Source organism: Schistocerca americana, chromosome 7, assembly GCF_021461395.2.
Source record: "Schistocerca americana isolate TAMUIC-IGC-003095 chromosome 7, iqSchAmer2.1, whole genome shotgun sequence".
Classification (NCBI taxonomy): domain Eukaryota; kingdom Metazoa; phylum Arthropoda; class Insecta; order Orthoptera; family Acrididae; genus Schistocerca; species Schistocerca americana.
This window is the reverse complement of record NC_060125.1, coordinates 144,632,831-144,657,202: the sequence shown is the minus strand read 5'-3', so window position 1 is coordinate 144,657,202 and position 24,372 is coordinate 144,632,831. Positions and strand designations below refer to the sequence as shown.

General features: G+C 45.6%; 1 protein-coding gene and 1 non-coding gene across 2 annotated transcripts in view; both read left to right on the top strand.

The window, feature by feature from the left end:
- Positions 1 to 24,372, top strand: part of LOC124622162 (E3 ubiquitin-protein ligase SHPRH) — a 256,731-nt gene that overhangs the window by 6,283 nt on the left and 226,076 nt on the right. The window lies entirely within an intron of this gene.
- On the top strand, positions 11,676 to 11,750 carry Trnas-cga. The gene has a single exon. It is a non-coding gene; the product is annotated as a tRNA-Ser (tRNA).

The following is a 24,372-nucleotide window of genomic DNA, read 5'->3' as shown; positions in this document are numbered from 1 at the left end:
TATACCTGGTCTGTGTAAGAACTGAGGGTTGACTAGAGTAGCAGGTTCAGTTGGTTATAGGTTGTTATTGGTGAATGTATATGCAGTGACCTAGTAAGTGGATTTTTTCCTCTCGTTATGCTCACATAACTTTATTACATTGTTCTTATAAATAAGAACACATTTTCAGAAGGTGAGCCTATACAGAGATTCTACGATTGCATGCAATTTTCGTCAATAATATCCAGTTGGTAACACTGCTGAGTGACAGTAAAACAAGCAACAATCTGAATGAATGCCTTAGTTATGACTACCTCCCAAGGTGCAGGCTGCTCCATGGCATGAAGTCCCATCTGGTACCAAGAGTGCCTGCTCAAAATAATGTACTCAGTAGTCTGAAATAACCTTACGAGGTAGCAGTGTGTCAAAGAATTGCCATATCCGTCTCCCCCTAAACAAATTCAAAAAGTTGGTGGCTTTATCACTGAGGCTTTAAGGAAGTGTGGTTGTATGTGAAAACTGCAATGGGTCTCTGCAGAAAACTTGACTTACGGGGGTACCTGGTGTGATGTCTGGCTACAACTAGCTGTGGTGGTCTCAGGTGGAGTGTTGGTTTTGTCTCCTTCCTCTGACGAAAACATGATTTCTCTCCCTTCTGCTGTTGGCACATATAGTTGGAAGCTGCCAGCTCTGCATTACCTGCTCTGAGCAGTTACTCTTTGGTTAAGTGTAGGCCAGCCAATATTCCTGCTTCTGCCTCTGTAGGTGCACTTGTGGTGACAATATGCCTGGAACATCAATGAAGGATGGTGATAGTACCCTCAAAATGCCCCTGAGCTGCATCTCAGTGTCAGATAGCTCAAAAAGAGCCCAGTGGGGTAGATTCACCTTAAGAGACAGGTCTCATGCTGTTACTAAAATGGGGCAAAAGAGACTGGAGGTCATCAAGAGATTAGTAACAGCTGTAACACACTCAGTTGGATAACAATGGTGGCAGCAGTATTGAAGAATGCTGGACCTCAGACTGTGCTGCTGCTATTACTTGTCTGATCGTTGCAGATATTGTTGATCATTACGTCTAGACAGCTAAGCATCTTCAGCAACAAATGCAGACATTCAGCAGCACACAGTGCAGCCATCATTGCCATTGACTGCTCTGGTCTGCATTCAAATACTTATACTCAGACAGTTACCTACAAATGATGCAGCAGTTTGGCTGAGCATACGCAGGGATCTGCTGTGTTGAGCTTGACAGGTCCAGGATGATGTAAATAGAGGATTTCGGTGAGTCTTCTGCTAGCAATCAGTGCCACCTCCTGCTCAGGAATATATCTGACACAGCTTCTATTGATCAATCCAGTGTGCTAAATGTTGTTTGTAAAAGTGCTGTCCCACCATTTTGCTACCCTGTTGAATTGATGATAGGAAAGTTACGTAACATAACACTTTGTAAAGCCTTTCTTGCATATTGTCCTGCAGGGGTACATGTATGTCAACATTTGTATTCCATCAGCCACTGTGTAGTATCCTTTACATGACACATTGCACACCACCATCACTTCGCCGCCCTCCTGTTGCAATATGTGAATGGTGTGCACTGAACAAATGGTTTTTTTTTTTTTTCCTCTTATTAAGATTTATTTGGAAGCAAGTAATATGTTGTTTCATTCTTTGTGGAAGCAGTCTCCAAAATGAAATAAGGAGCCTTTCTGCGATGCATCACCTTTCTCGCAGAATCTTCCACTGGAGTTGTATAAGTATCTCCACAATCAGAAACTTTTCAGGGGTTTGTTGAACTTCATAGTTCTTTTGAGAGCAACCCTCCATTCACCTTTCCTTGTGCATCAGTGGAAATTTAAAAATGTGTGGCGGATGAGGATAGGAACCTGGATCCCTGCTTTTTGCAGGCAGAGCACTATCATCTTTGTCATATAAAAATCATTTCCTCGGAGGTTCGCGTCTTTTGTGCCCCCCAGGGACTCTGCATTGATTTGCTGGGTAAAAATAATGAGCTTGGAAATCCCGGGTTTCTGAGCTGAGGAGTGGCAAGCGCCACCACTTCTCTGGCACCATAAGGTCTGGACATGCTTAGCAACCACCATGTGGTGCTGCTTTGGAACGTTGTGTTGCACAGGGATCTTGGCTGGCCCATCTGGATTGCAAAGATGGTAAAACCTCTGTTTAAGAAAAAACCTCAGTCTCAATGTGTACAGTACGCCAATGAGATGCATGGATGTTGAGGGGATCAGTCATTAGATAACCTCTAGGGATCATGCAACACCTCAGCTGTATAAGGCTTACCTAGGCACGTGGGGCTCTGTCTGTGTGAACTTGTACTTCCTAGCTGCTCATGGGACTGAGATGGAACCCTCGAAATTATCACCTTCACCTCCAGTGGAAAGGGTGGGCCACTAGTAGGTACTAATATTCAGTCAAATAAGAGGGCTTGTTTAGCCAATCCTCTAGACTTGGGGATTACACAGTCTTTCAGTCACAGGTAACAGAACACATGCTGATGGCCAGAACCTGTTTCTTATAGTTAAACAGAAAGGCAGCATATTTGAGAATGTTTCACCATTCTATGTGCAAAAAGCTTTAGAGGACATCACTGGAACTTTAAAATCTGCCAAGCACTTGTGAAACAGGATGCTGTTGGTAGGAACTTCTATTTCCCAACAAGTGAAGAACACCCGGGAAGCTCAGTCCCTTCGGGAGTATTCAGTAGAAAGTAAATTTCACAACATCTTGAACCTCAGCAAAGGTGTTGTGACTTGCAGCTATGTGATGGCATTCCCCGAGAAGAACTGAAAGCTGAGTGGTTCCAGTAAAGAATTGTTGACATGCAAAGCATTATGAAAAGAATGGATGGTGATCTTGCAAAATCAGACTCTTTTATACTTACATTTAACATCACGGAACTTCCAGAGCATGTCAAGGCAGGTTTCCTTTGCCCAACCATAAGGTCTTATCTCCCAAACAAAGTGCGTTGTTTTAAATGCCAGCACTTTTGGCACACTACTCTTGTAAGGAAGAAGCCACTTGTTGGAAAAGTTGGAAGCCTCCCATAATAGAATTGGTTGTTCCTCTCCTCCAAAGTGTGTTAACTGCTCCATTGCTCACCTTGTCTGGAGTAGGGACTGCTGTATATTCCTTGAAGAACGGAAGATCCAGGAGATAAAAATGACAAAACACATACCATACAGCGAAGCCAAAAGGATATACAAGGCCATGCACTTGCCCACGTTCACTGCCTCCTTTGCTTCTGTTCTCAAACAACCAGTCCTGAAAACCGATGCTGCTACACAAATGGAGGTTGCTAGTGTCAGCACTAGTACCTGTGGTTGTCAGTGCACTTGCGCTGCTGCAGTTATTTTTAAGCCTGACCCTCCCCACAGAACTTCTGAAAAGGCTGTGGTTGCTGATGTTGTAGAATTCCCTGCCCCTCCAAAGATCCAGTCTTGTTCGCCATCCAGCGCTGCCACTACCACTTCTGCGGTTGTGGCTCCAAAGCTTCTTCAGACAAAAAAAATCAAAGTCGAGGCGAAGATCATCCACTGACGGAAATGGGAAGTACATAGTTCGACAAGGTTGACATCACCCTCTCTGATGTCTCGCTTGAATCTTCTTCATAGGCTGTAGCCCTTGATGTTGGATTGGGGCAATCATCTCACCCCAAAACTGAGCCTCCACTCATTGCGGGCTCACCTCTCCAGCAGAAAGTCAGGAGGAAAGTGCTACCCCCGTAGTAGATGTCCCCCATCCTACAGTGGAACATTAGTGGGTTCCTGAGACATGTGGAGGAACTGAAACACCTAGCACAGGAATGCCCCTGTGCTTGTGTTTGCAGGAAACACATTTTAAAGTGTCTGACACCCCTGCACTATGGGGCTCTATACTCTGTTACAAGGATGACCTGACTGAGGAAACGACTAAGAAAGGGGCCGCTGCATTTGTCAATAAAGCACACCACTCCTCTGCTCTTCCCCTGGCTACTGACCTGCAAGCAGTTGCCGTTGAAATTCATGTGTATGGACCAGCTCCCCCGACAATTACTCCTACTGGGGATTTCAATGCCCATCATGTCTTTGGGGCTTGACCTCTACTTGCCCTCAAGGTCTGGTTTTGAGGAGCCTCCTGACGTCTCACGAGCAGCACATCCTCAACATAGCTCCTCCCACTCATTTCTGTGCTGCTACAAGGTCATTCTCAGCATCAACTTCTCTTTATGTTATCTAGCCCTCATTGACTATGTTCAGTGGGAAGTCACTGATGACTTTCATTCCACTGACCGCTTCCCATTTCGCATTCACTTCCTGGATGGAGCATTACGTGAAGAGAGACCACCAATACAATTGGTCAACTAGGATAACTGGATGCTCTTCAGCCAGTGGGCTGTGTCTGAACACTGCGACTGTGTCCAGGAATGGGTGGATCATCATGCCACAGACTTGCCCGTATCAAAGTTCTAGGGTCATCTTAAGTACCTTGGTGGATGGTGAGTGCTCCTCAGCAATCTGGGATGGACATGTGGCTCTTTGACAGTTTAAGTACCACGCAACATTTTTGGGTTGCAAGAGACAGGGCTCAATGCATAGTTAAGGAGAGCAAGAAAAGCTCATGACAAGTGTTTCTGGACTCCATTTACCATTCCACTTGTTCTACAAAAGTATGGGAAGACATCAGGTGGATTTCTGGTAAATACAGTTGCTTACCAATAGCACCACTACTGAATCAGGGGTATCTCCAAACAATGCCCAGAGACAACGCTCTGATGATGGCAGAGCATTTTGAAAAAAATTTGCCAGTTACAGCCAGAATCCAGTGTTTCACCATTACAGTGCAACTGTAGAGAGGGGCAAGTTGGACTTCAGATCCAACAGTTCTGAGTCTTACAACTACACTTTCTTCACGTGAGAGCTAGAATTGGCTCTGTCCGAGACTTGTGATACTGCACCCAGTCATGAACAAATCCACTATTGGATGCTTCGATATTTGCCTACAGCATCAAAGGAAATCGTACTTGAATGTTTTAATTTAATATGGCAGACGTGCCACTTCTCCAGCTCATGTAGAGAGGCAATTTTGGATACCTCTCCTCAAACCAAGAAAGGGCTGTACATGTTCTAGTAGTTACCGGAGTATCACCTTAATGAGCTGTGTGGGAAAGACCCTGGTCCAAATGGTTAACCACTGTCTGGTCTGCTTATTAGAAGACCAGACAACTCCTTAGCTGCTCTCTGTGTGGATTCCATAGATTTCGGTCCATTGTCGACAACCTGTCCCTGCTAGAGGCGACTATTGAGCAGCATTTCCTATGTAAACGTCACTGTCTCAGCATATTCTTTGATGTCAGTAAGGCATACGATACTGCTTATAGACACAGTATTCTCGTGCAACTCCATAAGTGGGGCTTTCCTGGCCACCTCCCCTTCTTCCCTTCTTCGTATGGTCTTTTCTGTTTCAACAGTTTTTTACGTCCCAAGTTGGTGACATGCTGTCAGATCGTTTTGAGCACGAGAATAGTGTCTTTCAGAGCAGCGTTTTAAATGTCACTTGCTGTCCCATAGCCATTAACAATTTTGTTTCTACTGTAAGGAGTCGCATACAATGCTCCTTATTTGGGGATGATTTTGCTGCTTTTTGTTCGTCCTCCACTGTTGCAATAGTGTCTCATCAGTTGCAACTTACTGTGCGGAGGTTGGAGGAGTGGGCTGCAAAGACAAGTTTTCAGTTTTCTGCAGATAAGTGTGTAAATGTTCTTTTTAATCATTCTTGTCATATTTTTAATTTACCTGACTTGCATTTGAGGGATACCGTTCTACATTTCAGACTCATTGAGGTTTCCGGGCCGTAATTTTTTACTCTGAACTGTCATGATTACCATACCTGAGAGACCTGAAAGCCAGAACCAAGAAAGCATTGAATATATTAAAGTGGCTTAGCCACAGATCTTCAGGAACACAGCTGTTCCAATTTTTTAGGGCTTTCATGCATTTGTATCTAGACCATGGGTGCACAGTACACAGGCCAGCGAGGCCTTTCTACCGAAGATTATTGACGCAATCCGCCATGAGAGGATTAGGCTGGATACAGATGTGTACAGGACCAGCCCCATCAGTTTGTGTGTTGAGGATGGGGAACCACCATTCACCATCTGGCGGCAGCTCCTCATGGCGCGTGAGGCATGCAAGTTCCTCACAGCACCGACTTCACCTGCATACCATACTATTGCTTGTCCACCTGTGGAACACCTTTTCTCTAATTGTCCATGGGCAACAATGTGATTTGGGATCTGTGTGCAGCATATGCAGGAGTCACTTGGTGTGAAACACGTACAACCCCAAATCCAGGGTTTTAACTGCCTGTCACCATGGTGACTGCAGAGGCCCTGAGTAGTTTTAGATTTGATGCAGTACAGGAGGGATTTCACTACTGCATATGTTTTTAATTCATTATTTTATGACATTTTAACTAAATATCACTATTCTACAGGTGTCTTTACAAATGTGTTGAAACTGTCTTTGACACAGAATTATATGTGACCTTGCGTGCACTAGAGGAGCTGAGATGTCATTCAAGTGCTAAAGCAACACTTGTACACAGCAGATAAAATAGTCCTGAATATCCAGGACACCCTCCTCCAACTACAATGGGTGGAAAAGGAGGTGTTTTTCTGCTGGGTATCTTGGCATATGCGTATTGCGGGAAACAAAAGGGCAGATGTAGCAGCCAAGGATCTGTGTCATGATTCTCAGTTATTTAATTGTGCCATCCCCCTGCATGCTATTGCCTAGTTGTTGAGATACAGACTCAGACGTCAGTGGGAAGACAAATGGCTGGAAGTGACTGATAATAAGCTGCATCCAGTAACGCCCACTATGCGGCTGTGGCATACATCTTTCCAGACATGAAGATGTGATGAGATCTTCATCACTTGTCTTCACATAGGCCACAATCCTCAGACACACGGCTTCTTGCTCTGGCACGACAACCCTCCAATTTGTGGTGCTCATGGCGTACAGGCGTATATGTGCCACACTTTGTCTAGTGTGTGTTTTATTTTTGGACCAGAGGGCAGTAGCATTTTTACCGGCAGATCTGCACCCTCTTTTAAGTGGCTTTGAAACAGACGTGATAATAGTCCAACTTTTTTCCAAAAAATTTAGAGTGATGTTCTTAATATGTTAACAGGGTGACTGGCACACCTATGTTTTTTGGAAGTGGTCAGTCACATTTCCTTGTGTCTTTCTTTTAGCTCTTCTGTGGTTTTACTTCTGTCTTAATGCCATGTCTTACACCTTTCACCCTTCTCCATTGTATTAAGGCCTGTGAGATAGAGTATAGTTCAGTGCAAATGAAGTGGGAGTGAGTGAATGAGTCATTTTGTTGCTTTCCTCCCCACTGTGTGGCAACAGTTTAAGTCAGTTTATCCACATTTGTTTCTTTTGCATTGATAACCTCGGCGTTGAGTGGCCATGAGCTCAAACACACACACACACACACACACACACACACACACACACACACACCTATGAGTACATGCTTGGCCATCACAGATCACAGGGCCCTGGTTCTGGCTATGCTACTTCTCTGTCTGTGCTACAAGTCATTCTTTTTTCCCTTTCCACTTGATGGTCTTCTTGATGCCAGTTGTGCATGGATTTGGTTTATGATTTTGGAGGCTCAATTTCTTCATTTCCAGCCTTATACAACTTTTTATTGTTAACTTTGTGTTGTCCGTTTTTGGATTTGACCTGCTATCTCATTTCCAAATTTCACAGAAGTGCAGTTAGTGTAGGGAAGATCACCCAGTATGGTGTATATCCCACCTTTTGTTCCTATCTTATTTTTCACCCTTCCCTTCTTGCAGAGATACTATGCCTAGTTCCTAGCACAGTTGCCACTCTGTTGGGGGGGGAGGTTCATCAAGTACTGGAGTTGTGATAGCCACCTGACCCTCACACAGGGATGAAGTGTCCCAGAATGCATTGTCTACACTGTTTTCCCAGCTACCCCTCTTTCCAAATACCAGGTTACTTAAATGTCCCCAAACCATTGTGGGGTGGAACTATGACTACTGTCCATGATAAAACTGGTGAAAACTTGCTGATGGAGCTCCATCTTTGCCTCTGGAATAATGGTGTTCCCACACAATACAGGGTAGCATGTGGGTATTATTCCGCCATTCATCCTTCTGTCTACAGCCCAGGTCTTCTCCCTTCCTTCCATTGGAGAGTCCACGATGACCTTTGTGACAGTGATAATTTTCTGATTGTCTTGACCTTCCCTCACTGTCACTCACCTGGGTGTCCACCCACATGGGCTCTTAACAAATCTGATTGGGATGCCTTTGCCTCTGCTGTCACCCTTAGCACCCCACCACGTGGCGATGTCAATGTAGCTTTCCAGAGCAAAATTGCAGTTGTTCTATTGGCAGCTGACTTAGTGATCTGCTATTCCTTGGACTTCCCTGTTGGAAGACAGTAACTTGGTGAACCACTGACACTGCTGTTACCATTAGAGATCACAGACAGACTCTCCAACACTATAAGTGATATTCTTTGATGAAACACCATTAAATGGCTCCATGCCCGTGTCTGCCACTTCAGGGAGTAAAATGACAGAAACTGGGAACGTTATATTGCTATCATTTGACTGTGTACCACTCCATCGAAGGTTTGGGCTAAGATTCAACTCTTCAATGGACACCAGTCCCCCACAGGTGTACCTAGTATCTCTCAGAATGGTGTTATCTTCTCTGACCCAGGCACTGTCACCGAACATTTTGCTTTGCATTATGCTTGACCCTCTGTGTCTGAGAATTATCAGCTTGCCTTTCATACCCTCAAACAGCCATTATAGTTCATTCACTTACCTTTCAGTACACATTAGCTGGAACTGTATAATGGTCAGTTCAGTGATTGGGACTTCCTTAGTGTCCCAGCCCTTCTAAGATTGCAAGCATCACGCCCTTGCCTTTTTCAACTGTATCCGGAGCAAGGATAAGTTCCTATATCAGTGAAAGTTCCTATGTCAGTGATGAGAAAGCGTGATTGTCCCGGTACTGAAATTGGATAAGTGTTCCCTTGAGAGGGACAGCTATCACCCAATTAGTCTCACTGATGTCCTCTGCATGGTGCTCGAATGTATGGTGATCAGCAGCGGTGTTGGTACCTTTAGTCTCAGGGTCTTTTGGCTCCATCCCAAGGTGGTTTTCACCAAGAGAGGTCTACTACTGACAATTTGGTCTGCCTGGATTCTGCTATCCTGTTAGCTTTTGCCTGGCATCAACACATTCTTTGACTTGAAAAAGCCTTGTGATACCACATAGCATCACATTCTTGTTACCCTAAATAAGTGGGGTCTCCAGGGCCTGCTTGTGATTTTTGTCTGGTACTTCTTGTCACACCATACATTCCGGTTCAAGTTGTAGTTTGCCACAGTACCCCACATACACAAGAGAACAGAGTCTCACAAGGGCTCTGTATTGTGTGAGCTTCTTTTTCTAGTGGCCATCCTTGGTCTAGCTGCTGCTGTAGGGACTACAGTGTCGCCCTTTGTGTGTGCTGTCAATTTTTGCATTACTATTGTTCCTTAGCTGTGGATGTTTCTGGATGCCGACTGCAGGATGCCATATGAAAGGCGCAGGCCTGGGCTCTCACCAATGGCATCCAGTTTTCAGCCACCCAGGCAAGTATCATACACGTCTGTCACTGTTGTACCATCCATCCCCATCCAGAACTTTACCTCGACAACCAGTTGCTCAATGTGGCAAAGTCTTTTTACTTTTTGCAACTGGTCCTTGATGCCCAGTTGACGTAGCTTCCCCCTGTTCACAAACTTAAGTGAACATGCTGGTCACACCTTAATAATCTTTATTCCCTTGGTAACACCAGCTAGGAGTGCAAAGTGCTCTACAAAGCTCAGATCCTGTCCTATCTTGACTATGAGAGTCTGGTCTGTGGCTTGGCATTGCCTTTAGCGTTGCAGATGCTGGACACAATACACCACTGAGGGGTCCGACTTAAAACAGGCACCTCTTTGGACCAGCCTTGTGAACAGCCTATTCGCTGGGGTCCCGTCCCCCATCCCACTCTCCTACAGATGAGATGCCAACTGCTGCTCACATATACGATACACAATAGTTTCTCCCATGAGTATCCAAACTACCGTGTCCTTTTTTTTAGGCTGACAGGCCCACTTCCCACGAGAGAGGTCGAGAACAGGAATCAAGGTCGCAGTTTGCATAAAGAGTCTCTACTCCACCTACCCTCTCATGGTCACCTCTTATTAGGCAGCAGTCACATACGTCCCCTTAGTGTGTACCCTGTCTGGACTGAATGACTCTGTTGATCCTGCTGTTTTTCGCCACCTGTTACTGGTTGTCCTTTATGCATTTTTGAGTTTGGTAGTGGTGTATACTGATGGCTCTAAGGTTGACAGACAAACAGATTTTGCCTACACACATATGCAGTGCAGTGAATTATGCTCACTGCAAAACAGAGGCAGTATATTTGCTGCAGAATGCAGAATGCAGAATGCTTCACTCCCTTTCCCTGCCTCACCCCCTTTCCATGCCTCACCCCCCTCCACCTCCCCCTCCTCCGGGACTCACCACCCTTTGGTGAGTTCGTGCTTGGTTCACCAGCCTTTGTAGCACTTCTTCCTTCTCTGTCCTACATGTGTATCCTTCTGCTGTTCTTTTTCCCATCCTTTTGGGAACACGTCTGGAATATTTTTGAGAATGTGTTCTGAGGTTTTAATAACCAGACCAGAGTACCGGTCGTGAGTCGTGCTTCGGTAGCTCAGTTGGTAGAGCGCTACCCCGCGAAAGGCAAAGGTCCCGAGTTCGAGTCTCGGTCGGGCACACAGTTTTAATCTGCCAGGAAGTTTCATATCAGCGCACACTCTGCTGCAGAGTGAAAATCTCATTCTGGAAACATCCCCCAGGCTGTGGCTAAGCCATGTCTCCGCAATATCCTTTCTTTCAGGAGTGCTAGTTCTGCAAGGTTCGCAGGAGAGCTTCTGTAAAGTTTGGAAGGTAGGAGACGAGGTACTGGCAGAAGTAAAGCTGTGAGTACCGGTCGTGAGTCGTGCTTCGGTAGCTCAGTTGGTAGAGCACTTGCCCGCGAAAGGCAAAGGTCCCGAGTTCGAGTCTCGGTCGGGCACACAGTTTTAATCTGCCAGGAAGTTTCATATCAGCGCACACTCCGCTGCAGAGTGAAAATCTCATTCTGGAAACATCCCCCAGGCTGTGGCTAAGCCATGTCTCCGCAATATCCTTTCTTTCAGGAGTGCTAGTTCTGCAAGGTTCGCAGGAGAGCTTCTGTAAAGTTTGTAAGGTAGGAGACGAGGTACTGGCAGAAGTAAAGCTGTGAGTACCGGTCATGAGTCGTGCTTCGGTAGCTCAGTTGGTAGAGCGCTTGCCCACGAAAGGCAAAGGTCCCGAGTTCAAGTCTCGGTCGGGCACACTGTTTTAATCTTCCAGGAAGTTTCATATCAGCGCACACTCTGCTGCAGAGTGAAAATCTCATTCTGGAAACATCCCCCAGGCTGTGGCTAAGCCATGTCTCCGCAATATCCTTTCTTTCAGGAGTGCTAGTTCTGCAAGGTTCGCAGGAGAGCTTCTGTAAAGTTTGTAAGGTAGGAGACGAGGTACTGGCAGAAGTAAAGCTGTGAGTACCGGTCGTGAGTCGTGCTTCGGTAGCTCAGTTGGTAGAGCGCTTGCCCGCGAAAGGCAAAGGTCCCGAGTTCGAGTCTCGGTCGGGCACACAGTTTTAATCTGCCAGGAAGTTTCATATCAGCGCACACTCCGCTGTAGAGTGAAAATCTCATTCTGGAGCTTTCTTTATTTTTTCTTTTCTTTCTCTTCCCCACCCCCTCCCCTCCATCTCCTACCCTCCCCTTGCTCCGGCGTTTCAAGTACCTCTATGCTTCTTCTTCTTCTTCTTCTTCTTCCTCCTCCCTGTGCACCCCTGAAGGCCAGTCCAAGCATTTGACGTGTAACAGGTGACTGGGTAACACGTAATTCCCAGCTCCAGGTCAATAGGTAAGGTTCACACATACCCCCTGGTACAGGCCCAGTCCACGGAGTGATGATTGCCTGAGCTGTTACCTTTCCAAATTGCCAATTGGTCCCTCCCCAGTTGGAAGGAGCATGTCATCAGAGATGATGGGTGATTTTTTTTTTTTTTTTCGTAATGAGTCAATCACCATCTCAGTCTATATAAACAAAATGAGGCTAAAAATTCTAAGAATCTTGCAGCTGCATCTCGGTTTCTTGTGGGCTCATGTACTGAAGGAGCTTAGTCCTTTGCTACGGTTAATCTGTTTTTATTCAGAAAGGTGTTCATGCAGTCGCAGGCCCTGTGAAATCCTGCTCTCATTTATGTAATGGAACTTTGCTTCTGGAAACTAATGGTGATTTTCCAGCACAACTGCTTACAGCATCACTCCCCCACAGTTACCCTGTTTATGTCAAGGCCATTGAATGTTGAATTCTTTGCGTAGTGTTATTTACAGTCAGCTGCTTGATGATCTGACTGAGGGAGAAATCCAAACTTACATTTCTGATCAGGCCATCACTGCAGTAATGAAATGAAATGAAATGTCCTGTGTCGAGGGCCTCCCGTCGGGTAGACCGCTCGCCTGGTGCAAGTCTTAAGATTTGACGCCACTGCGGCGACTTGCGCGTTGATGGGGATGAAATGATGATGATTAGGACAACACAACACCCAATCTCTGAGCAGAGAAAATCTCCGACCCAGCCGGGAATCGAACCCGGGCCCTTAGGATTGACAGTCTGTCGCGCTGACCCACTCAGCTACCGAGGGCGGACACTGCAGTAATAAAAAAGTTTGATGTAACTTAGTGCCTACGCACATTCTTTTTCTTACGTTTGATTGAGTAGTGCGCACATCCAAGATCAAAGAAGGCTATGAAGTTATCACGATCTGACCGTACATTCCAAACCTGATGTGTTGCTCCCAGTGTCAATGTTACAACCACACCCACATGTCCCATCAAAACGTGGTCAAATGTGTTACTTGTGGTAGGGGTGCTCACTACAGCAATTGTCCGCCACCTCCTCCCCGCTGTATCAATTGCGATAGTGACCGTACAGTACCATCCTGAGAATGTCCCATGGATCTTGGTGAGCGGGCCATCCAGGAGATCCAGTTGAAGGAAAAAGTACCTTATCCTGTCACTCACAAGTTGTTGGTTAGTCGAAACCCCTGCATTTTACCATCAGGCACTTACAGTACAACTCTTGCTATGCCTCGCTCCACAAAGGACATGGCCATGCAGACTTGCGACTTCAAATTCAGCACTGCAGTTGTAAAACTGGCCAGTTTCGTGGTAGGATCCCCATCTCCTTCTTCTCCAGCTGCACAACAGGCCACCAAATCTTCGTCCCCGGTGGTGAAATCACCTGCTCCACAAACGGAAGACTCCTGTGAAGACTTCTTACATCCTTCCAGTGAACAAACATCTGTGTCATCTCTATAGATCTCATGGAACAGGATCCTCCAACCTCTGCGCTCTATGGCAGTGAGTCTTCGAAGGCTGGCACTTGGCAGCTACCGGGATGACAACCCTTTATTTATTTCTTCCTCCCCTTTCCCTGTTATGACTCTCCTCCAGTGGAATGTTCACAGCATTAGATCCAACAAGGAGGAATTGCGGCTGCTCTCAGAATTGCAGTTCCGCTTGTTTTCTGTCTCCTAGAAACAAAATTGTCCCCTCATGACCGTTTTGACCTCTCGCATTTCCTTCCAGTCTGCTTTGACCTTCCACACAAGGATGGCATTCCATCTCAAGTGGGAGTCAGGCTGCTCACCTGGCATGACATTCGTAGACAAATCATCTCACTGAACACTCGACTGCAAGCTGTTGCAGTCCACATTATCCTTCCTCGCTTCACCTTTTCTGTTTGCAACGTCTGCATCGTTTAGTGTCACTAGGGCAGACTTCCTCCAGCTTTAAGGTCAACTCCCTCAACCCTTTTTGCTGCTCGCCGACCTTAATACACACTGTCCCCTTTGGAGCTTTTCCATAACCTGTCATTTGTCTTACCACTGGAGCACCCACATTCCTTGCAGACTCCACGCACACTTATATCCATTTGGACTTCTCGTTCTGGATTGTCCATCTTGCCCCTATCTCAAGTGGTCTGCTCTCCTTGACACGTACTTCACCAAACATTTTCCATGTCCTATCTGTTTGCAAACTTCTACCCTACCTGTGTGTAAATCCTTGGCAGCTTTCGAAGGCCAAGTGGAGGCTTTACTCCTCCCTGGCAACCTTCAATTAACACCATTTCCCTAGTTGTGATTACCACATAGTGTACAATACAAACATTATCCTTACCACTGCAGAACATTTCATACCTTGCACTTCATCTTTACCGCGCCATGTGCCAGTCCCTTAGTGGATTGAGGCATGCCACAATGCAATTCATGCACAGAGACGTGCTCTCCGTGTGTTTAACTGTCATACTTCAAGGGTGAACTGTATTTGTTATAAACAGTGCACAGTGTTGTCACATTCTTTGGGATAGCAAAAAAGCTATCTGGATTTCATTTATTAATTCTTTTAACAGTTTCACTCCCTCTTCTGTCATTATGGGGCAACCTCTGTTGACTCTCTGGGACCAAGGTCCATTCCCCAGTTTCCAGCCTGACCGTAGCAGATGATGTCATTGTGGACCTTATTGCTATCTCCAACACCTTAGGCCACTATTTTGCAGAGATTTCAAGCTCACCCACCATCATCCCCTGTCCTTCCTCAGAAACAAGTGCAGGCAGCTCAGGTGATACCCTTCTTCCTCAGAATCAATGTTACAATGCTGCCTTTACTTTGAGAGAGCTAGATCATGCTCTCACTTAATCTCAGTCTTCTTCCCCAGGGCTTGACGATGTTAACATTCAGACGTTGCAGCACCTTTCTCTTGTGGGTAATCACTTCCTCCTTCATATGTACAATCACATTTGGGCTGATGGCACGCTTCCCAGACACTGGCGTGAAGCTACTATCATACCCATTCCTAAGCCCAGTGAGAACAAACGCCTTCTTTCTAACTACCATCCCATTTCTCTCACCAGGTGTGTTTGCAAGGTGATGTATCGTATGATTCTTGGCCGGTTGGTATCTACTAACCATTGCTCAGTGTGGATTTCAAGTGCGCCATTATGCAATTGTCCATCTCATCACTTTGTCAATCCAAGTCATGAATGGTTTTCTACGCAAATACCAAATTGTGGCTACATTTTTTTATTTAAAGAAAGCTTACGACACCTGCTTGTGAGGACTGGTATCTTCCGTATTTTATACATGTAGGCCTTCCGAGGGCGCCTGCCCCGTTTCCTTCAGGAATTTTTTAAAAGACCAAGTTTTCAAGGTACATGTGCGTTCAGCCTTCTCAGACATCTTTATCCAGGAGAATGGGATCTTTGCTATAGTCATTGACCCTATTATGGCCTGTCTTTCACCGGGCATCTCCAGCTCCCTTTTCATTGAGGACTTTGCTATCTCAAGATTTTAAACATGGCTGAAACAGCAGCAGTTGAAATTCTTCACGGTAAATGATGGCAGCCAAAACAGTTTCAGGACAAAGATTTATTAAAGTTCTTGACCAAGGTTTCTGTATATATAAATATACCTTCATCAGAAGTAAAAAATCTAAAATTACATCCTGCAATGGAGATTGGCACAATCGTTTTATCTCCATTGCAGGATGTAATTTTAGATTTTTTACTTCTGATGAAGGTATATTTACATATACGGAAACCTTGGTCAAGAATTTTAATAAATCTTTATCCTGCAACTGTTTTGGCTGTCATCATTTACCGTGAAAAACTTTGCTGTCTATTGCAGTTCTCCACAGTCTTATCTCCTTGAATGGCGTCTTCAGTGACGTCTCGATCGTCTTTACTCGTGGAGTATTGGCAGTGCTTTTGCTTTTCCTCTGACAAAACCATTTGTATGAATTTCTGGTGGCATAGTGGGGTTCTTCCACCGTTTTTACTTCTTGGGCCTGTTGCTCTTCCATTTGCAGAAACTATGAAATTCATGGGACTCATGCTTGATAGAAAACTTCCTTGGTCCTCCCACATGTCTTACCTCTTCCCTTCTGTACCCAGTGCCTCAGTGTCCTATGCAGTGCTTCCTGGAGAGCAGATCAGATCACCCATCTCCATTTGTACTGATCCGTTGTCTGTTCAAAACTAGACTATGGGTGTTTCATTCATTTGTCTGCACATCCATCCATCTTACATCATCTCAATGCAGTCCACCATTGTGGAATCCGTTTGGCCACTGGTGCCTTCTACACTATACTAGTTGAGAGTCTCTATGCAGTATCTGTTGATGACTTCCTTGACTGCCAATGTGGGGCATTTCCTTCTCCGTTACATCCCAGAGTTCGCTTTTGGCTCTTGCTCCGGCAGCTTAGCTTCACGCTACCTGCCACATTCCTGATGAGCGTGAACCCTTCACCACCTTGGCTTCATGCAGCAGCTCATGTTCATCTTGGACTTCATTCGCTTCCTAAGGCAACTACTCCGTATTCGATCTATTGCTGTAAGTTTCTCAACCTTCGCACACAACTTAGCGATGGCACCTTCATGTACACCGATGGCTCTAAGACTGAGTGTGGTATTGGGTATGCCCTTGTCATTGGCACCGACTACTTTCTGTATCAGCTTCCAGAACACTGCTCAAATTCTTTGCCCTCTATCAGGCCACACAGTACACCCAGTGACACAGGCTTTTGAATTGTGTCATATACTCCAGTTCCCTCAGTGCCCTGTATGCTATATGCAGTCCATCCCTTAGCGCAACAGATCCAAGAAATCTTCCACTTGCTCGTTCTTGGTGGAGCTACTCTAAGGTTTATGTGGATTCCTGGTCATATCGCTCCAATAGGAAATGAGGCTACTGGAGTTGCCGCCGAGACTGCAGTCATCGTGCCTGCTGGCTTTTCCATTCCTTCGGATGATCTCCACATTGCTATCTGTCAGCAGGTGGTGTCAGTTTGGCATCATCACTGGTCTTCCCTTCATGGGATAAGCTCCAGGGAATTAAACCTCTCCCGGCGCCTTGGCCAACTTCCTCTTGGCCGTCTCACTATGAGGAGACCATTTTAGATAGTTGTGTTTTGGGCACTGTCATTTTTAGCCATCGTCATTTGTTAGGTGGTGATGCCCTGCCACTAAGTACTCATTGTCATCAACCTGTGGCATTTCAGCATGTCCTGACCGAATGCCCGTTTTTAACTGCTTGCCTTTTAGTGTATGTTTGCAGTCTGAGTTCTCAGCTGTTTTAGCGAACAACACATGGGCTGTCAATGGCATTATACTTTTTATCCATTGTAGCAATGGACCGCGGCCGATTTAAAGGCTACCACCTAGCACGTGTGGTGTCTGGCAGTGACACCACATTCCTCCCCCACAAATCTGTGAACGGTTGTGTTATAAGGCTTCCACCCGCCGTGGGGAGGACCCCATGTTGACGTATGTGACGAGGTGGGGAGCCTAACAACAGGCGAGGCTGTGCCACCCGCACCCTGCCATTCGGTCCGAGGGGAGCTAGGAAACACCTGAAAACCTAGTCCAGGGTGCACATCAACATGCGGTGTATGCGCCCGTAGAGAGACAGGAGGGGCCGAAGGGTCGACCTCCATCGCGTACCCGACGGGCGTAGACGACATGTGGTCCGGAGCGGGAAAGAGTTCCATGTCAGAGGACAGCTGGTCACGGGAAGCGATCGGCAGCGCGTGACCCAGGGAGGCGCCTGGCGGGTGCAGCGAAGCGTCCACTGTGGGCGTCGCCGGCGGGAGAACAGGCGGCGGCGGCGCGTCGCCATGTGGCAAAATGGAAGGCAGCGTCGGTAACACCTGGGGATGAGGTGAGCCAGTAGATGGGTCCCCAGGGCGCTGACCGGACGGCACCACCGCTGAAAGCAGACGGGGAGCGGCAGAACCCGTGCGACGACAGAGGCGCAGCTGATTGAGATGCCGACGCACCTCACCAGTGGCCCCCAAAACCAGATACATAGCGCGGCCGAGGCAGTGAAGAATGCGCCCTGCGAGCCAATGCCGTGAACCTCGATAGTTGCGATAGTAGACAACATCGCCTGGAGCAAAAGCAGGTGGCTGCCGCTGCACAGTAACCTGATGCGGCGGATGCAGCAAAGACATCAAGGTTTGATGAGGACGACCGTGGAGCAACTCAGCCGGCAAGCGACCATCTCGGGGCTGAGAGCGATACGAAGACAAAAAGACCAACAACGCGTCCTCCCGAGAATGCGACTCTTTCAACTTCAACATCTGTGACTTGAAAGTCCGGACCAATCGTTCAGCGGCACCGTTTGACTGAGGCGAAAACGGCGCGGATGTCAGATGTTGAATACCATTGGCCTTGCAGAATGACTGAAATTCTGCGGACATGAATTGTGGGCCATTGTCGGAAACAATAGTCTGTGGAAGACCTTCAATGCAAAAGATAGCGGATAACGCTTGGATGGTGGCTGAAGACGTCATGGAAGACATCCTGACAACAAAAGGAAAATTACTGAAGGAATTGACAACAACCAACCATCGAGCATTCCAGAATGGACCAGAAAAATCGATGTGTAAGCGTTGACAAGGGGAAGTGGCTTTCGGCCATGCAAAGAATTTCCGCGGTGGTGCGGATTGTTGTTCGGCACACGCCGTGCAAGAAGAGCACATATTCGTAATCGCAGCATCGATTCCGAACCAAGTACAGTGCTGACGAGCAAGTTGTTTCGTTCGCACTATACCCCAATGTCCTTGGTGGAGAAGCCGTAAGACAGAGGACTGTAACGAACGTGGGACCACGACCCTGGACTGATCATTATCAGAACGCAATAGCAAAACACCACGTCGAACAAAAAGTCTCTCCTTGTGAGCATAAAATCGACGAACCAACGGATCCGCGATCCGTGACTTTGACAAGGGCCATTGAGTAGCAACAAAATGCAAAGCTGTAGCAAGGACAGGGTCAGCAGCTGTGGCTGTAGCTACACGACGAAAATCAATCGGAAACGAGTCGACCACGTCATCGGTTTCCGCATCAATGAACATGCAAGCAAGTTCGGAAGAATCGAATGCTCTATCCTCAGCAACAGGCAAACGGGACAACGCATCGGCGTTTCCGTGCTTAGCAGTGGACCGATACAAGATATCGTAGCGGTATTGCGAGAGGAAAATAGACCAGCCAATAAATTTCTGCGCCGTACGTGGAGGTTCAGGCTTGTTCGGATGAAAAAGCGATGTCAAAGGTTTGTGGTCTGTGATGATGGTAATGTGACGACCATACAAGAAATCATGAAACTTTGTGACACCAAATACGAGAGCCAAAGCTTCTTTCTCGATCTGTGAATAATGTCTTTGCGCAGACGAGAGCAATTTGGACGCAAAGGCAATAGGGCGATTATGCGATCCATCTTTGTGCGCCAGCACAGCACCGATCCCGAAATCCGATGCATCCACCATCAACAAAAGGGGGTTCCGGGGATCGAATGGCGTAAGGCAAGTATTGGAAAGCAACGCCGATTTCAACTGGCGAAAGGCGCATTCGCATTCCGTTGTCCAGACGAACAGAACACCTTTACGGCGTAAGTGATGAAGCGGAGCTGAAATGGAAGAGGCATTGCGCACATAGCGATGGTAGTAATTTATTTTACCCAGCACACTCTGTAGCTGCTTCAAATTCTGCGGCGAAGGCAAGTCTTGTATGGCACGGAGGTGCTCTGGACTCGGATGTATGCCTTGGGCATTGATTACATGTCCCAAATATGGTAAGTCACGAGCAAAAAACACACTTGTCCTTCCGCAAGCGAAGACCATTTTGTCGCAATACCTGAAATAATGTTCTGAGATTGGCTAAATGTTCTTCTTCTGTCTTTCCGGAGATCACAATTTCGTCCAGATAGTTCGCTGCAGTAGGGACCGACGCACAAACAGTTTGCAGATATTGCTGAAACAATGCAGGGGCGGATGCACACCCAAATGGCAGTCTTTTGAATTGGTACAAACCAAGATGCGTGTTAACCACCAAAACGCGCTGGGATTCTTCGTCCACCGGTATTTGCAAGTACGCATCTGCTAGGTCCAACTTCGAAAAATATTTACCCGGGCACAGTTTGTCAAAAAGATCTTCCGGGCGGGGTAAAGGAAAAGTTGCAATCACTAGTTGTGGATTCACCGTAGCCTTGAAGTCCACACAAAGTCTCAATTTTCCGGAAGGTTTTGGCAAAATTACTAAAGGTGATGCCCAGAGAGAAGCCTGCACACGTTCAATCACACCTTGTGATTCCAAATCGTGTAATGTTCTTGCGACCGCATCACGCAATGCGTGGGGAACATTGCGCGCTCTGAAAAATTTCGGTTGCGCGTTTACTTTCAGTTCCAAATGTGCTTTATAGTTCTTAGCGCAACCAAGGCCCGGTGCAAAAATGTCTGCAAATTCTTCACATAGACTAGAAACACTGGCTGAAGGCACAGTCTGGTTCACTGATAAGACCTGATTTACTATAGACAAGTTAAATAACTGAAATAAATCTAAACCAAACAAGTTCACTGCAGAAGAAGAACGAAGTACGTAAAATGACACAAGTTTTGTTTGTCCCTTGTATGTGGCAAGAAGGCTGCACTGTCCTAACACAGGGATATTCTGACCGGAATAACTATTTAACTTAACATTTGCGGCACGCAACGGAGGTGTGCCCAGTTGTTTGTACGTGTCTTTATTGCTCAATGAAACTGCAGCTCCGGTATCGCGCTGGAATGGGACCATGTTGCCATTAAAGTCCAAGTCTACAAAAAGTTTATTGTCCTGCTGACGACAAGAGTGACTCTCATGCAATTTGAACTGACACTGGTACAGAATCACTTGCGACTTGACGTGATTTCCGTCGACGTCGACGCACACTATTTGTGGGACGAACACAGTCACTGTTAGAGAGAGTGGCACTGGGCAGAGTGGAATGAACTACATGAATGATGTAATACTTAACTTTAATCCACAATTGTAGAACATCTCTCTTGATGATACATGCTTCACATAATAAATATCAATTGAATACAGCGCCTTGCTAGGTCGTAGCAAATGTAGCTGAAGGCTATGCTAACTATTGTCTCGGCAAATGAGAGCGTATTTGTCAGTGAACCATTGCTATGAACGTCGGCTGTACAACTGGGGCGACTGCCAGTACGTCTCTCTAGACCTGCCGTGTGGTGGTGCTCGGTCTGCTATCACTGACAGTGGCGACACGTGGGTCCGATGTTTACTAACGGACCGCAGCCGATTTAAAGGCTACCACCTAGCAAGTGTGGTGTCTGGCGGTGACACCACACTTTTCATATTAGTGTTGTAAAGTTATGGATTGAGTTCTTTTTGTGCCCTAAAACAAAGTAGAATTGGTGGCCATCACTTGAGTCCTCAGCCACGTTTGTTCTTGCACTCCATGAGCAAGATGTTCTTAATCAGCAGGGTCTCCCTGAGTTAGTCATTAGGCTATCCTTGACACCCATTGGTTGTGAATATCCAGGGTCTCTTTTCTTTTGTGATCTCCACAATGTTGGGTGGACGATCGGTTGTTTTTGTGCGAATTCCAAGTGACATCGGGAACGAACATTCTGATCAGTTGGCCAAATTGGCTATCAGGATGCTGTCTTAGGAGATGGGGATACTGGAACTGGACTTTCGGTTGACTGTGTGCCATCAATTGTTGGAGGCTTGGAACATGGATTGGTATGCCCTGATTTCTCTGAATAAACTGTGAATCATAAAGAGAACCATGACTCTGTGGCACTCTTTCCTTTGTGCTTCTCCTGACAGGCAATCTACTGCTCTCACAAGGAAATGGTCCAGTAAGACATGTCGAAACCTACCCTGAAATTTTTTACACTGGAAGAAGACAACAAAAAGATGCTCTGTCAAAATGTTAGCTGCTAAGAGACACTGCAAGTATTAAAAAAGAATAGCTGAAAATTGCCAATTTGTAGCGCACCAGGCAGCGGCGGTAGAAATGCGCACGCATGTGTGCCCACACACGCACACACACACACACACACACACACACATACAAGGTCGGCGGTACATTTGCAAACAGGAAACACGACACAATCTGATCGTAATTTTCAAAGGACGTGTCAGGTTACTGTTCATTGATAGTTCTCTGACACTACAGAACACAGTTACTATTCTCTCAGATTAGCCACTTAAGTAACATCTAGGCCATTACAAATTATCAGTTGCTTTTTGCATTACTGGTAAGTATTGACAATACAGGTAAAGCTGAATTAATATTTATTGTGCTTTCGTAATGCGTACCTGCCAAAGTACCTTTTCTTTTTCCTTCCAGTTTCACAGTAATGTGGAATTCAATTAACGTTCTCAATTTAGCAACGATTAGACCTACTTCTGAGGATGTACATTTAGTTGATTTCCTTGACATTCATTCAAATGATTTCGACATTTCGTTTGGAATTGTGGATATGTTAGAAGAAATAGGAAGTAACTGTGATGATTCCATGAATTGTAGTTCAGATGACGTCAATTGTGCCAGTAACAGTTCTGAAGAAGAATACTTTCCAGGCCTAAAAAAAAAAAAAAAAGAAAAAAAAAAAGACACATAGTGCAACAGCTTTCAGCGAAAAAGAGAAGGCAGTGAAATATTGGTTAAACGAAGGAGGGAAAAATGCTTGAAGTTACGCACTGTGCAAATGCATTTTTGTTTCACAAAATTGGAGTGTGAACTGTAAAAATGGAAGAATGAATTACATGAAGTGAGAAATATGCACAAAATGTAAACCCAACACCATCTGAATGATACAAGAAATCGTACAGAATAGGAAGTCACAAAATTACCAAGTTTATGTCATGTAAACATGTAGAGCAGCTACCAATGATAGACAGTTCTGTAGAGAAATTCATAGCTGACGTAAAGACGAAACTTGCTGTTGTCCCCGCAACTGCTGTTTATAAAGCTGATCAGTCAGGTTTCGTGAAAGAACTGCATGCGCACTGCACTTTATCATTTCGGGCCGAGAAAAAGACAGAGTCGGTTGCTCAATCAATGAATGCAATGACACATTCATATACGATAATTCCAGTGATAAGTATGAGTGGTTTACTGTTTCCGCAGCTGTATGTCTGTCTTCCAGAGCCACAAGGCAAATTAGGAGCAAAAATAAAAGTTTGACTGTTTAGCTGCAAAAATCTTGCAATCGATGTATCAAAATCTGGAAAAATGGGAAAATAATTTTCAACATTTTGTTCAAAATGTATTCCTACCAGCTGCAGAAATTAATTCATTTCTTTTGTGGGATTCATGGTCTGGACATGATGACGGCTCTGTTTTCGAGGAGGACGGTGAAAAATCTGTAGGTGTAATGTGGATTCCGCCTGGAACTACTAGTGCGATTCAACCTTTCGATAAAGAATTTTTTCGACAGTGGAAAGCATTTTTCAGGAAATTATCAGACAGCATACTTTCAGGTTTATCAGCAGAACAGTATTCTTAAGCTCCAGTCATTTGTGCATTACTAGTTTTCTTCGCTACGCTTTACGAATGTGACCAAGTATGCGTGGTATGTAGTGCAATATGCAGAGCAATGGCCAGGACCATTTCTGACTCCATCCCAGTTCAGTTTAAATAAAACTAGTGGTTACTGTGAAGTGCCTGACTGCATCAATTTTTCCTTTTTCCGGTGTGCCTGGTGCAAGAAAAATGTTTGTTTTGGTCGTTCAATAGACACTTCGCATTTTTGTGACGACTACAGGGAATAAACAAATAACTGTTTCACTGATAGTCACATGTATGACATTCAAACATTATTATAAGGAATGACCTACAGGAATCGTTATAAAATGTAGTACTGCAAGACACATTTCATTTCAACAAATTACAAGTCGTCATTGATGGAAGTCATCTGTGACATCAAACATTGCCATGATTTTATTTTCTCTGCTAGCCATTTTTGTCAGAATTACATGTGCGAGAATTGAACTGTCGATATGAAGTTATTAAAAAGAAAATGTTTATATAGTTTAAGCCAGGTTTTCACCAGAGCAAACAAGCACAAGCAAAAGAGCATTCTGTGTGGTGTACCCGGTAGGCCTCTTGCAGGTCTTTCACCTGGACGCCACTGCAGCTACTTATGCGTCCTGCCTGATTGGAAAATGGAGACCTGCAGTTTAATGTGGAATATGAACCACGTCTTTCGTGGCCACTCCAACATCTGTGAGAAGTCAATGCTCGGTTAAAAATCATAGTGAAAAAGTTGTGGTCTGAACGGGATTTAAACCCACACTATCTGGATCACAAAGCACGCACTTTGCCACTAGACCGTTTTTGTTTCAGAAC